This window comes from Streptopelia decaocto, assembly GCF_964273445.1.
Source record: "Streptopelia decaocto genome assembly, chromosome: 3".
Lineage (NCBI taxonomy): Eukaryota > Metazoa > Chordata > Aves > Columbiformes > Columbidae > Streptopelia > Streptopelia decaocto.
Window position 1 is genome coordinate 65,832,828 of NC_138656.1, and position 14,636 is coordinate 65,847,463.

A 14,636-nucleotide genomic window follows, 5' to 3' on the forward strand; every position below is an offset into this window, starting at 1 on the left:
GGGAAGCATTTTCAGTGTATTAGTTGTGAAACTGAACCCTTGGGGTTGCTATCTGCACCTCCAGTGAGCTCAAAGCAGTTTCCAGGGTACTGTGCAGATGCAAATAGATAGAAATACACACCAATGAGGCACAGGGTCACACATAACACCTTTGAGTGTAAGACAACAGAAACAGGTTAGCATGGAAGGGGGAATGCATCATAATTTGCTACTCCATCATATAGATGCATATGATTAAGCTTCACAAGCCAAAGCGCTAACATCAACTCTAGCATCCATTTCAACAGACATCCCATTTTTTAAACCAGGAAGGTGAAAGCACATTATGAGCCTATCAGAAATAGTAAACTTTGCAGTATTTCATTAATGCCTCACTGACTGGACTAATCAGGTTGTATTTTACTGCTTTCATATTCTGCTACTGTATTTCATTTGGTTTAATAGTAAAGATAAAAGTTTCAGAATAAACACTACAGCATCTCAAGATGAAAGGTAACAGAAATGCAGAGCCAGCACAAAGGAGAGCAAGCCACAACTTTTTCAGTCTTTTCTTCAGGCATAACAACCTACATAAAAGTGAGATTGGAAGCTTTCAGGAAAGCACTAGCTCAAGCCAATAAAACTCAGCACAGACTAATTACATTGTCACATTCAGAAGAATGAATAAAAATAGTTTACTCTAAAGCTAACTTAAGATAAATACATAATTATTTTAGCATAGTTATATAGTTACATTATAATTACCATATAAAGTGTAACATAATTTCTAAAACATTAAAAAACTCTATAAACAAGTTCCAGTCCATTATACATAACTGAAGGATGCTAAACTAACATAGGAGAGCTTCTCCACCTCTGGGAAATTGAGGCTGATGACTCAACCCTTGCTTAGGTGAAGAACCCTTTAGTTATGCACACAACACCACTGACCTTTACAGTATTAAGCCTGTCATGTTTCTTGTAACACTCCTAAAGTACCCAAATAATTAAAATGCAAACATTAAAAGACTGAAAATAAATTTGTATGCAGAAGTGATTTCTGGACTTCTTGTTCAGATTAAACACAGGCCAGTATCACCATTTCTTTATCTTCAAATGGAGAGGGAGAGATTCCATGTGGCTATTGCACCCTGTGGACTCTCAAGGACAGCGAAGATAAGATCTGGAGATAAGGTAAGCAAAGGAAACAAACACCCTTGCTCTTGAGCAACTGGCTGCAATGTTTAGAAGGTTATTATCACCACTACAGAGATGTAGTAAACTAATGGTCCCAGCATTTGCATTTTCTACTACTGCCGTAAGAACAGGCTAAGCTCAGATCACCTTCAGCTCATAAAGTGGATCTGCAACAGACTGTCCACATGCACGAAGTTCAAATAAAATAAATAAGAATTAATGTAACAGAAACATTTCTGATTCAGAAACATAACAACAAAACTCAATTCAGCTCCAGTGGACCCCACAAACAAATTATTTCTGCCTCGCTTGAGAGGAGACTTTTACCCACTAACTCGAACTGTCATGTTGCACACAGAATAAGGGGAAGCAAAAGAGCTACCAGAAGTTTCACATCACCAGTGACAGTTGTCAAGAAAGAAAAACATCCACATTTAATCTTTCCTCATTGGCAGCCAAACATCACCAGATGCATCTTCCGTAAGGAACAATGTATTTTACTGTGTAATTTGGCTGTGGTTGCTAGACAGAAACCAGTTAAAAACACAGTGTAAGCTATTACCAGGTAGAGTGCTACGCCATGCCAAACATAATAGTGTAGTGCTGTTCGAAGTCAGGCCACTTGGGAAGATTTTAGTTTTTAAATCAACAAGAACATTACTGCAGAAGTTTTAAAAGTAACGTCTTATTTTCTTGTATCCACTGTGTTAACTCACCCTGGTTCAAGTAAGCATCAACCCCAAACCTTCCAAACCCTGCAGCCTTTCAAGCTCACATTGTACAGGTACACACAGTATACTGAGTCTAAATGCCAAAATCCTGCATCTTTACAGACTGTTGACAGAAAACACTGGTCTCTTCCTACCAAATACTGTAACAAAAGGTACAAGACAGCAGAAAAACTTTAAATTTGGATGAACTGAATGAATTCTGTAGCCACTGAAATAAAGAAAACCTCATACATACAAACAACAGAAACACCCAAGAATTCACAGGGTGCTGGTTCCAGTTAAGATTCCAGTAAATTTTAGCTACTTTTAACAAACTAAGCTTTTCAAACATTCCTCATCAAGAAAATTGCTTTCATTTTATAGGGGGAGAGACTGAGATCCAGAAGGATCTTGTGGTCATTCTGCAAAGTTACTACAAAACCACAGATCTTTTATCTGCAAGGCAAATGGCTTACCCTTTGTGCCTTTCTTTCCTGGGACACCTGCTGAATGAAGCAAAGTCTGTGCTTACTCCAGATACTAAGGTATTTCTATCACAGTTTCTGTTGCATTTCTGAGTCAAATCTTAATTGATGTAAAGCATTATAGTTCCATCATCACAGAAGAAGAGGAGGATGCAATTTACCATACCCAGAGAGGATAAGACAGATGTCACTGTTCTCTTACCTCTCCCTGGAGCATGCAGCCACATACACAAAGGGTTTTTATGTATACGCTTAGCAGCATTCAACTAAAACACCAAGTTTTCTAAAAAATAAAAATTTATGAACATTCAACACATCAACTAGCATTCAAACAATCCCCTTAGGACTACCTTGCTGATTTGGCAGTTGACACCAGCATGTTCCTTGCTCATAGCAACTATCATGATTCATTTAGAAACATTTCAAAGAAAGCCTGCACATCTGTTTTGACAAGGTCAAAACATATGCATACAGATAACCACATCACTCCAAGAGCCATTGAGTTACAGGTTCTCTACCAGGTTTTTAAGGGATGGGACCAAGTTCTCCTTAGATTCTCCACTCTGAACCAAGCAAAGGGACAGAAACAGTAAAGAGAAAGTTACTCCACCCTCATCACTCCTACACACAGCATGTATAATGAGAGCAAGTCATGTAGCAAACAAAACTGGCCAACTGCCTAATGCCACCCTCAAGCCAGGTGAGCAACCAGAAGAACCGTCCAATGTCCCATATACATAAAGCTGTTAAGGGCCATTGGATCCACAGTGTCACATATCCCAGGCCGCACCACACGTCAGAGTTGCTTCTATGAATCAGCTTCCATGGGGCTTGAGTGGGATTTGCACTGGGGAAACAGCAGCATCACTGCAGACACATACATAGCAACCATCCTTTGGTGATCAAGGGGACCCTGGCCAGCCGAAATGCCAAGCCAAAGAAACTGAGCTTTCACTCACCTCTCTCAAGCTGTAAAAATACATCCACACAGCAAGCTGCTGCCAGTTTGAAGTATTATTGCCCTTCACTTTCCTCCCTTTCACCTACTTAAACTCTTTGTTACCACTCCTCCACCCAAAATTAACACACAGATTACCTGCAGCACCGCAGCAGAAGCAGCTCTGTATCTGCAGTTCTCTTTACATGCTTCCATGCCAGCTCACACCCGCTTCCATCGGGCCTGGCTGCACACAGCTGAACTGCAAGCATGCCCTGATGTCTGCCACAGAAGGCAGACCTGACCCGCAGCAGAGGCTCGGGCAGAGAACCATCGACGTTGCTCCTTGAGCAGCCACTTCACTCGGTGGCCCTCAGCAGCCACACAATTGGCAAGGGGAGCGCTGCCCAGACCTACGGCCGCCTGCGTGAGATGAGAAACAGACAAAAGACAAATGCATATTCTCATCTCCACAGCAAACTTGCTCTCTCACTTGTTTCTCAGTTCTTTCCTCACCAACCCAAAAAAGGCTTTTATTCCAACAGTAAATAAAGCAGAGGGAGAGCAGAAAGAGACAAGTGTTCGAAGAGTCACTTAAAGCACAAAGATGTGGCTTAATGCTTTGCACAAATACCTGTACTGTAAATCACAGGTACCATAAATCACCTTCTACTTACAACTAGTTTAGGTCCCAAAACATTTAAGGATAAAACTAGCTTTGTATCTGCAAGTATGCCCATTATACTCAATGACACTTGTTTAACATGTTCTCAATGCTTTACAGATTAAGGCCAGGCAACAATTAAGTGTTAAAATATGAATAAAACCATCAATTTAAAGGGAAGTATTAGAACCGGTCACTGTTTTTTAGGCCAAGTAAATTTCCAACAATAGTCAGAATGAGGCTGTGAAAACTGCTGGAATATTTTCTTTAGAAAGTACCCATAATTTTCAAGGTTTTAGAAAAAGACCCTCGAATTTACAGCCCACTGACGCTACACCATGAAAGATTAACGTTTAAATATTTCCTCACTTCAAAAAGCAGCTCAAGACACAAAAGCTACTTGAAGGGAAAATTATAATTTTTAAGTTTCAGCTCGACATCCCTTTTTTCAATCGGCCCTAACTCATGCAAATCCCAGGCTGTGGCTTTTTCTCTGTCACCTGCTTCCCAACTGAGAAGCAAAGGAGCTGAGGAGCGGGGGAGAAAGGAGTCTCACAGTAATGCAATGCAAATGTTTTCCTATCTGAAACACCCTTAACAAACAAAAAGACAGGTTTCTATAGCAACCTAAACTGTGTCACATTGCAGACACCGTACATTAAGTAACACATTGAACAGTTTAATGGTAATAGAAAATCCTATATACTTGTAATGTACAAAAGTAACACTGGAAACATTTATTTTTCAATTCCTCAACCTGCAACATTTATTGCACTACAGTCTGTTGAGTGTGACATTGTATTACACCAGCACACGCAGCTTCACAGGTGCTCAGATGCCAGCAGCATCAGATGCATTAGAATTACAACGACAACCCTGCACCCAATGCATAGTCTGAAACCTATTTTAAAAGCAACAATGTTTCTAATTATTTCCTTCCTTCCTGCAAAATTCCTTTAGGTATTGTGTAACCGAGAACTATTTGATTTTCTTGCTCTTCTGAAATATCCTTAAAAGCTTCGTTATCTTACCATTTTTCCTTCCTTCATCTCTGGATTCCTGTACAACACGACACACAGTTTCTGGCCTTGTACTGAGAGTCACCTTGCACTATATACAAAGCAAAACCTCCCCTCTCAAACTGAATTCCCCTTGCTACATACCATAGAACAGTTACATTTACCTACCTAATTAGAGAGTCACTCCGAATAGATGCTTGCTTCTTTCCAGAAATAAAAGAAAATAAGTTTTCTATATGTTTGCGTGTTCTAACAATTTGTGCAAAGCTAAGTGGCTGGTCTAAATTATTCAGGTAAATAAACAAACTTAGCAACCTATTTCTACGTACGTGGAAAAGACAGAACCACTGAATGGTTCACACAAACCAGCTACCTGCTCTTCTTTTTTCCGGCATATCTAATCTGGACTTTATTTGCTTAACTCTGGATGTGTCAGACGGTAAAGATGGTTCAGGACTTAAGTAACAAAACAAAAGTTAAAAATACACTGGAATTAAGGTTGAGTACTATTGCATGAAAAACAGAAGTGTAGAAATTTTCTGGCAAAACAATAGCAGTATATACTTTCAGATTATTCAAGTGTTTTAAACATTACTATTGAATCAAGGTGCTCTTGTTGAACAAAACAGGCTGATTTTGAAACTAAAATTTGAACATCTTACACGGACAGGATCCACAAAGTAAATCACCATTGCTGAAGATAGATTTTTTTTTTTTTCCCCTTGGGAAGAGAAAAAAGAAAAACTCTAAAAAATTGACCTAATTTTACAAATAGCTTCAATTCCCCCAGTGCTGCATTTTCATGCAAGCCATCTCAGCCACGTCACCAGCTACTGCAACATCACTGAGCTCTCTACTCAGGTACCAAGTGCATTCAGAGGGACGACTCACTTACATGAGTTATGCGTGTGATACATAAGCACACATTTGCAGAATCAGGGCCCAAAAATCAGAGCTGCTAACTTTCCATTCAGCACAAGTTATGCCTGATGTAGCTGGTAGTGGTGAGTGTTTCACATTGCCCAACAGGTTCCAAACGAAACCTTGCCTTCACTTGTTATAGCTACATCAAAGTACTTGCTTGCCCTTCCTCAGGTTGAAGCCAGCCCAAACAGCTAAGGTATAACAAGTCTGGAATTCTTTTTGGTCCATATTAAAGCCTCTTTTTTAAGGGGCTGTAGTGCATCCAGTTTTGGTGTTAAAACTTAAGATTTGGTAGAGCAATTGAGATATTTTCACAGTTGCTCTGAAAATCTGTCCAAATTGAGACGAGACCTACACCTTAAAAAAATCCAGGAAAAGCATCTTACATCTACACCATCTGAGTGCCTTAGCGATTTGTAATTTAAAAAGACTGACACATTAACTGTGAGAAGTATATTACCCCAGAGCTAGATTCATGTTATCACTAACTATTACAAAACCTAGGATTAAAATGCACACTTTCAATCTCAAACATATGGCTGGGCTAACCTAATGAACAGGCAATACCTGGTAGTAGTTACCACAGGTCAAAATTGCTTTTCTGAGCTATCAGCTTGCTGGACTTGTGAAGTAAAAAGAAAAAAAAAGGGAAGAGAAGCAGAAAGAAAGATATGTTTCAAGGCCAGATAAAGTAAATTCCAATTTATAATACAATATGCTGTCATCCTAGGCCCTTTCAGTTAGAAAATAACCATCTACAGCTCTTTCATCACAGAATTCACAACAAATTGTATATGGGATGAAGATGAAACCAGAACTTGAACTACAGTTACAAAACACAGTACCAGGAAAAACTTTTATTTTAAATGCAATACAATGCTGACAGCAAAGCAGGTAAAAGTTGAAAATTGTACTCAGTACTGAAGTCCTGATTTCAGTCACATCCATGGAAGTCTGATTGTTTACAAAGTTTCTAGATAGTAAAACCAACCAATCAAACAAAACAACCGGCCAGAAGAGAGGCTTTTCAAGGCCTGTTACTACTTACTCAGGCATTACAATAATTTTGTCCAAGAAACACACTTTCTAACTTGAAGCCCTTACATGCCAAATCCTACAAAGGTGCACATGACAAAATGAACACACTGCAGGTATCAAGTACAAAGAAATACACATTTCCTCAGAAGTAGTTTAAAATCAGGTTTGGTACTACAAGTGACCCCTTCAGCTTTGCCACCTTTCCCTCTGTGAACCTCCTCAGCTTTCTGCTGGCACTGGCACAGGTTGCCCACAGCGCTCCGCAGTCCTGGCTCACCCCAGGCAGCGTGTCCCTGCTCTGCCAGGTCTGGGTCTGCATTTCCTTCCCAAGAGGAAAACAAGGGACGGAAAGCACCTTCCTTGCTCTTCTCATGAGCTTAATCCAAAGCATGCTCAGAGTTGAGGAGAAGGGCTAGGAACCAGTCTCCTGGGTGCAGTGTTTTTTCCATAGCTCAGGAGAACTCACCAACACGCGCCACTGCATAAGATCTGGCTGTTTCCTGGGGTTCGCGTTACTTGCTCTTCCCACCCTGCCTGTAGAAGATTCTGATTTCTTATACTTGCCGTACCACTTTGGTTTCAAGATCTGTCTCTAGTTCCCCCCCAGTAAAACCTGCCTGTTACCTGACAGGCTCAGCCTGGGACCGGGAACTACCAGAGCAGGGCTCAGGAAAGGAGTTGACAAAACACTGGAACTTACTACTTACACAATAGCATCAAGTGCCCAGCGTCAACAGAGCAGGAGACAAGAAAACAAATCTCCAGCTCCTTAATCTCTTTTCATGTCAAACAATGTGTTACTGGTACTAACAGAAATTATGCATTACAAAGGGCAATCCAATTTTCAAAACAAATAACCCACTTAAAAATGTATCCACTGAGTGATCAGTTAGCAGTAGGGCTCAATTTCAGGGAGTTCAGAATTCTTGTATATAAGGAAACAAATGTGCCCCAATTAGCAATCACATTGGTACTAGCCCAACACAGGAGATTTTACCTTCCATCCTGTAAGCTTGACTGTAGCAAGACACAAAATGTAGATGTCACTGCAAGTTCCTGTCTAGCCTCCATACAGTGATGTGATGATGACAGCCACCTCCTACCAGCTACTCACCCCTAACCACCTAACCAACACAGCTCAGCATCATACACTTAAAAAACCCCAAAAACCACAAAACACAAACAAAAAACGCACACCAAAAAAACCCACAACAACAAACAAAAAAATTACTTGTAAATCAAATGACATTTCTTCAGTTTCTTCAGCTGATCCATAAAGCACAAGGCCTGGAGAAGAACTCGCTGCACTGGCAGAAAGCCACCCTTGTCACTCCTTTGTGGTTCTCAATTCATCTCCTAATTGCTTTGATGACTACTCAGACTGCTTGCTACTTGACCCCACACATCTGCGTAGCTTTCATGTTCATCAGCTGTTGCACAGCTGTCAATCATTTGGCCCCTATCTACACAAGTGACTGGCTTACAAAACACCAAGTCAATCTTTCATCACACACCTGGACACATTTCAGCACACTGTTCCATAACAAAGTAGGAGTCAAAGTTTTATCTCCTTGGGTCTTCACCTATTGTCACCAGGATGTCACCACTCGCACTACACATCTACTGGACAACACCTGCATTTCAGAAGCCTTTGGAGTTAGAATAGATGGAACTGCCTGGATTTTATGTCACAGGTTATCACAACTGCTACCTTTAGCCATCAGTTTTCAGCAGCTTCACTATAAAAGGACTGGTCGATAATCAGGATGCAAAAAAAGGGAGTACAAAAAGTCAGACATTACTTACATATAACAAGTGAAGAATTTCTTTTTAATACATATTCTAAATATCATATAAATAATCTTAATGTGTAAAATTACCTTTTTATACTCTTCAATGCTTCTCTGAATTATCTGAATCTTTGTGAGAAAGTATGAATGTGGTATGGTTTCACTGAGCAGCTAAATACCACACAGACATTTGCTCACTCCACCCCAGTAGGACGGGGGAGCAAATTGGAAAAAAGGGTAAAACTCATGGATTGAGATTAAGGCAGTCTAATAGGACAGAAAGAGAAAAAAAAACCCAAACATAAATAATATACAAAACAAGTGATGCACAACGCAATTGTTCACCACGTGCTAACCAACCCTCAGCCTGTCTCCAAACAGTGACCCTCGGCCAGCTTTCCCCCAAGCTTATACACTGAGTATAATGTCACATGGTATGAAACATCCCAGTAGTCAGTTAGAGTTGGCTGTCCCTGCTGTGTCCCCTCCAAGCTTCTTGTGCACGCCCAGCCTACTTGCTGGTGAGGTGGTGTGAGAAGCAGAAAAGGCCTCGACTCTGTGTAAGCACTGCTCAGCAGTAACCAAAACAACCCTATATTATCAACATTATTTTCATCTTAAATCCAAAGCACAGTGATATACCAGCTACTAGGAAGAAAATTAACTCTATCCCAGCCAAAGCCTCTAAAAAAAAAAAAAAAAAACCTCAAGCCACTCTCTGGCCTACAAAGCTTCGCCAAGCTTGTTACAGCTACCAAAACCTGCATACAGAATTATAACCAGCTTTATCAGAAGTGCCCAGGTCTTTGGCATCCATACAGCTACCAAAAAAGCATTATAGAAATGCTACCTCTTAAGTTGATGGTGAAATAAGGCCCTTGCCATCACACTGGGGCATTACTTAACCATGAGACAGTTAACTACAACAACAGAGTAGGGGTACCTACTACCTTATTCGTGTACAGTGACTACTGACACAGCAGGTAAACACTGCTGAGCCACTGACAATGTGGAATTGTTCCTTGTAGCATCCCCTCCAAGTAACAACGGAGGCAGATCTCAATCAGTGTCTGTAATCACAGCATCACCTGACCTGGCAGGAAGCCCTCCACACCTCTTTCCCTCAGAAGAAAGGTGGTTGTGACGGTTCATAAATATTCATGCTTCTTTCCTATCTGCTGCATTAGCTTAGTGTATTTAAAAAGAAAACAAACCAGAATATAGGACAGATGGCATGTGGGACAGAAAGTAGGAAAAAAACAAAAAATAAACAGGAGTAGCAGCAGATAGAGCGAGCACTGTTAGAAAAAGTTAAATTTACTTGAAAAATGAATCAGGGAATAAATTACCTTTTCTTAAAATAAGGCTGAGTTCAAGGAAGCAGGAGCTCTCCCTGTGAACATCTGTAAAACAAAGCTGTGATTTCCTCTAAGTGGTGCACTGGGACAGCTCTTTGTCTGCCCTGGGTGTCTTAGGCTGTGGGGAAATGACTCTCAGGTATTTAAGGAATCACTATGGGAAGATCCCAAAACCAGTCACTAATGGGTAAGACTACTGTAAAAAAAATTACTTTCTAGAAATTGGTAGCTACTAATAAAAGGCTTTTAAATCCTACTAAGTGAACACGGAGTGGAACATAAACAATCCTGATTTGACTCTGTAACCAAAAGGTAAATGCAAATCTTGCCTGTATAAACATCTCTGCTCAGGTTGGATGTCTTCTGTTTCTGTCAACCAGGTTGATATTACCATTACTTAAATGACGGGTAGTCATAGAGCCTGCATTTCAAAAAACATGTTGGAAAAAAAACCTGTAAAACATACACAGTAGCCATAACAAAGGCAACAAGAGAAAAAAAGTGGCACCTCAGTGAGATCTACACGTACCATGAAAAGAGGCCTAATGCCTAATTACAATTAGTATTACAGGGGACAGAGTCACTGAGAACAAGGAACAGCTTCATTTAGCTGAAAAGGTGACAGGACCACACAACATATGGAGTTTGAGGCGTGCAACTGAAAGCACACCTTGCACCTTAAAAACAAGATCAATAAGAATCAGAAAGGCTTATTAAGATTATGATAAGTACTCTACCCATTGAGAGCTCCAAGTCTAAGCCAGAAGTCTTAAAGGATAAACTTTGGTTCCATGACATGTCACTAAATCTCAAGTGAGTACAGGCATGTCCCTAGGATGCCACACAGTACCAAGCTGAAATACTGGTACTATTTCTCAAAGCTTGGTCAGACACTGGGAGCAGCAGAAGTGTGAGAGCAAAGCACTGAACTAACTCATCCTTCTTGACACATAATACTACCTTCTGCATTGCAACCGGGAAGTACCAGCAGACCCTGAGAAGCCCACCTGCCCCTGCCCTTGCAAGCAAGCAGAGGAAACACTGCAGATACACAACCACAGCCCCTGCCCCACTGCAGTGCGCTGCCCACCCCAAAACTGAACACACACCTTCCAGCAGCAGCACAGCTGCTCACACCTGCCTGACATTTTGATCAAGAATGAAGTATAGCTTTCTGCCTGCAATCAGAAGGGTTTGCAAAGAAAAGGGGAAGAAAGAGTACTGTCATGTATGCATTTAATGTGTCAATCTGAAACATGATGTTTGCAGGGGGAATGGAATGGAATGGAATGGAATGGAATGGAATGGAATGGAATGGAATGGAATGGAATGGAATGGAATGGAATACCTTGCAGTGAATTTTGTCACTGCCTCACTATTTTGTGAATCGATCCTAGGAGAAAATGACAAGAGAATAAGGAAACCAGTCAGATTTAAAAATAAATAACTAAATAAATAAATAAATAAAATAAAATAAAATATCTGAACACTTGTTTCTCCTACCCTGTTTTTCCTCCTGGTCAAAGGGGGCCACCAAGGTAAGTGCTCTTACTGCTGACTTCACTAAACTGTATCATTACGCTTCCTCTCTTTGGCAAAGTTATCCTAAGCCCCAGGACAAAGCCGCAGCAGTAGCAGCATAACTCATGCATTTTCCTCCACGAGGGCACAGATCCCGACACCCAGCTCCCTCACAGCAGGGAGTGATAAACCACCAACTCCATGGCAGGCAGCCATCCCCACCATCAATAACTACATCAGCGAGTGGATATCTCACTAGAACAAGACCTGTGGCCATAAAACCTTAGAATTTTTTGGCTTATTGATCACAAGGAGGGAGAGATGTGTCAGTCTGCTGCTTCTTGGGTGATGACACTAGATTTACCTGACCAGTAAAGCTGAAGACCACAACCGTCTGCTGCTGCGTTGGGCACCCGTCAAGACACAGAGGGCACAAGCCCGGTGCCAGACAGGGAGTTTTATCATTTTTTCTTTACATTGGTTAAGTGCAAGTTTTCCTTCAACGCCTACTGGACAGCAAAGTGAAACTGAGTCCATTAATCCCTCAATTCCATCATAATTATTGTTTGTGAACATGTCCAGCCACCTGGAGCAGCAATTTCTTGTGTCAGATCCTACTCCAATGGCTCACACTAATTTTCCACCTCTGAAACACTCACCCAGATGGGTGACTACAGGAACCTTCCCTAGCTGTAGTACCCATGTGCAGAGTTCTCACAATTTTGTTAATAACCTTTTTGAATAAAAGTTTTCTCCTACCCAAATCACTCTCCAATGAATTTACCTCTATTTGAATAGAAGGACTTATTCCCTAACACCTTCAGGGATTTGCAAGCTGACCACTGAAGTCAGAACCGTAAGACAGCCAAATATTTACTACAGCCAAACCCCAGACAATTTTACTCTTTTAAAATCCTGAATGCATAATCAACAAAGATGTATTCCTATGCAGCAAGACAAGGACTGTTCCAATCAATTCTAAGTCACTCCCAAGGGAATCACTTATCATTCTGGCAGCAGATGTGACGAATCCAAATGGGAGTGTGGTTGCTGGTGCAGTGAGAACAGGACGCTGGGCAAAGGCAGGAGTGAGACTCAGAGACCGTGCCTCACAACCCACTGTGACAAGCCAGGTTTTCTCAAAGTGTTTCTTTTTCATAACACAATACACAAAGAGAAAAAAAGGTGCTGACTTCAACTGAAGAATTTCCTCCCAAGCCTATGATTTTGATTTGTTATTAAAAAAGGTGGTGAGCACTTTGCCTACGAACAGTCCCATCAGCTTCAGTACAGCTCTTCACAGGACTAACATGCATGCTTAGATTCTTAAAATATTTTATGCATATTTATGGACATTTTTCAGGTAAAAGGATGAAACAGGAAGCAGCCTAAAATTCAATGCACTAGGACTTTTGCATTTTTAACCATGACTTACATTTAAAGACATATATTCCTGATAAAGTATTTTTAATTCATAAAATATACATGCAGATATACTTTCCCTGTCAGTTTCTATTGCCTTCTCCATTAATTTTCTGGAGTCTGTGTGTGTATACGTACACATCAAAAAGAACGATATTAGCAAAGCATTATTTCCACACTATGTAAGCACTTGCTGATACAGTATGCTAGGAGAGTTCATCAACATGCATTTTAAGTATCATCCAAACACAGGCCTAATATGGGTCACAGTATTTGAGGCAAACCATAATCGATTAATGGGCACCCACCTATCTTGAAAGTCCATCATTATACATTAATACAAGAAATGTATGACTGCCTAATGAGAGAACGATAATTGTGGCATGTAAAGTAAACACACGGTAAAAGCCTGTTATTGAGTCTAAGCGTTCATCATCTTATTTCATCACCTAGAGGACAGTAACTGCATCCTCCAGCACTGTAATACTGCACACACATCACCAACACACAGGTAAGGCCCTCCAGCCAAAAATCAACTCTGAAGTAGTGTATGATGAAGTACACAGAGGAAAAGTCCGTTGCACAGATTAAGAGACAAAAATTATTTACTAACACATCTTTGGCACCCGGCAGCACTTCTTCATCACGACAACCCGAGACTATAAATTTATAGAAAGAGAGCCTGGAACATTCCAGTAAATCATCCAAGATCTGGGGAGGGAGGAAGTAAATGAGGTTTGAAGCCGTGAAAGCCAACAAAGCAATCCACTCAGCTATATCGGTTGGTTAAGGGCGGCAGCAAAGGCGAAAGCCGGGACTCGCAGCAGCAGCACCGCAGGCAGCGGCATCGGGCCGGCGGCCGGGCCCCGCAGAGCCGCCGCCGGCGGGCAGGTCACCGTGGCCGCGCCGCGCCTGCACACGCACCCGCGGACACAGGGGACGAGCGCGGGGCCGCCCTCGCCTCCCGCGCTGCGATGCCGGGCTGGGTCTGCAAACAGGCGAACAGGCACACAGCTCCCCCGCAACACAGCGCCCGCGCTACCCTCGCCGCGCCAGGGCTCTGCTCCCGGCCCCGCCGCACCGCCCCCCGCCAGGGAACAAGGCCGTGGCCGAGCAGACGCGCCCGCCCACCCACCGCCCGCCATCCCTCGGCACAGCGTAAACAGGAAAACAACGCGTCCCGTACGCACCCCCCCGCGGCGCGCACCTGCAGGGCGGGCGGGCGGGAGGCATGGCAGCCCCGCGGCGCTGCGCCCCGGCCCCGCTGCCGGGCGGCGGCAGGTGGTGGCTGCGGCAGCGCCGGCTGCAGCGTTCCCCACTCGGCCTTGCCGCTCCCCCCGCCCCAGACCGCCGCTCCGCTCCGCCCCGTCCCGGCGATCCCGCCTCCCGCTCGGCCCCGGCGGATCGCGGTCGCCCCGGGGCGGGGGGCGGCAGGCTCGGGCTGCGCGCAGCGCTCCGGGAGCGTGGGGAGAAGGGCGCGCTTTTCCCGAGCCGCTTCACGGGCCCCAGCACACACGCAGCCGCTGCGGTGCCGGCAAGCCCTGTCCTGGGGAAAGGGGGCTGCCTTTGAGACCAAAAAAAAAAAAAAAGCC

The 14,636-nt window shown here is 42.7% G+C and overlaps 1 protein-coding gene across 4 annotated transcripts in view; it reads right to left on the reverse strand.

The window, feature by feature from the left end:
• The window catches only part of NCOA7 (nuclear receptor coactivator 7), an 88,964-nt gene extending 74,573 nt beyond the window's left edge, over nucleotides 1–14,391 (reverse strand). For 3 of the 4 annotated variants that reach the window (XM_082049230.1, XM_082049232.1, XM_082049228.1), the window contains exon 1: nucleotides 14,252–14,391. The gene's annotated coding sequence lies outside the window, so the exon portion shown is untranslated. Of the gene's footprint in view, nucleotides 1–13,968; nucleotides 14,097–14,251 lie in introns of those variants that run through there. The other variant, XM_082049229.1, reaches the window with a different exon arrangement.
• Between the last annotated feature and the right edge of the window lie 245 nt (nucleotides 14,392–14,636).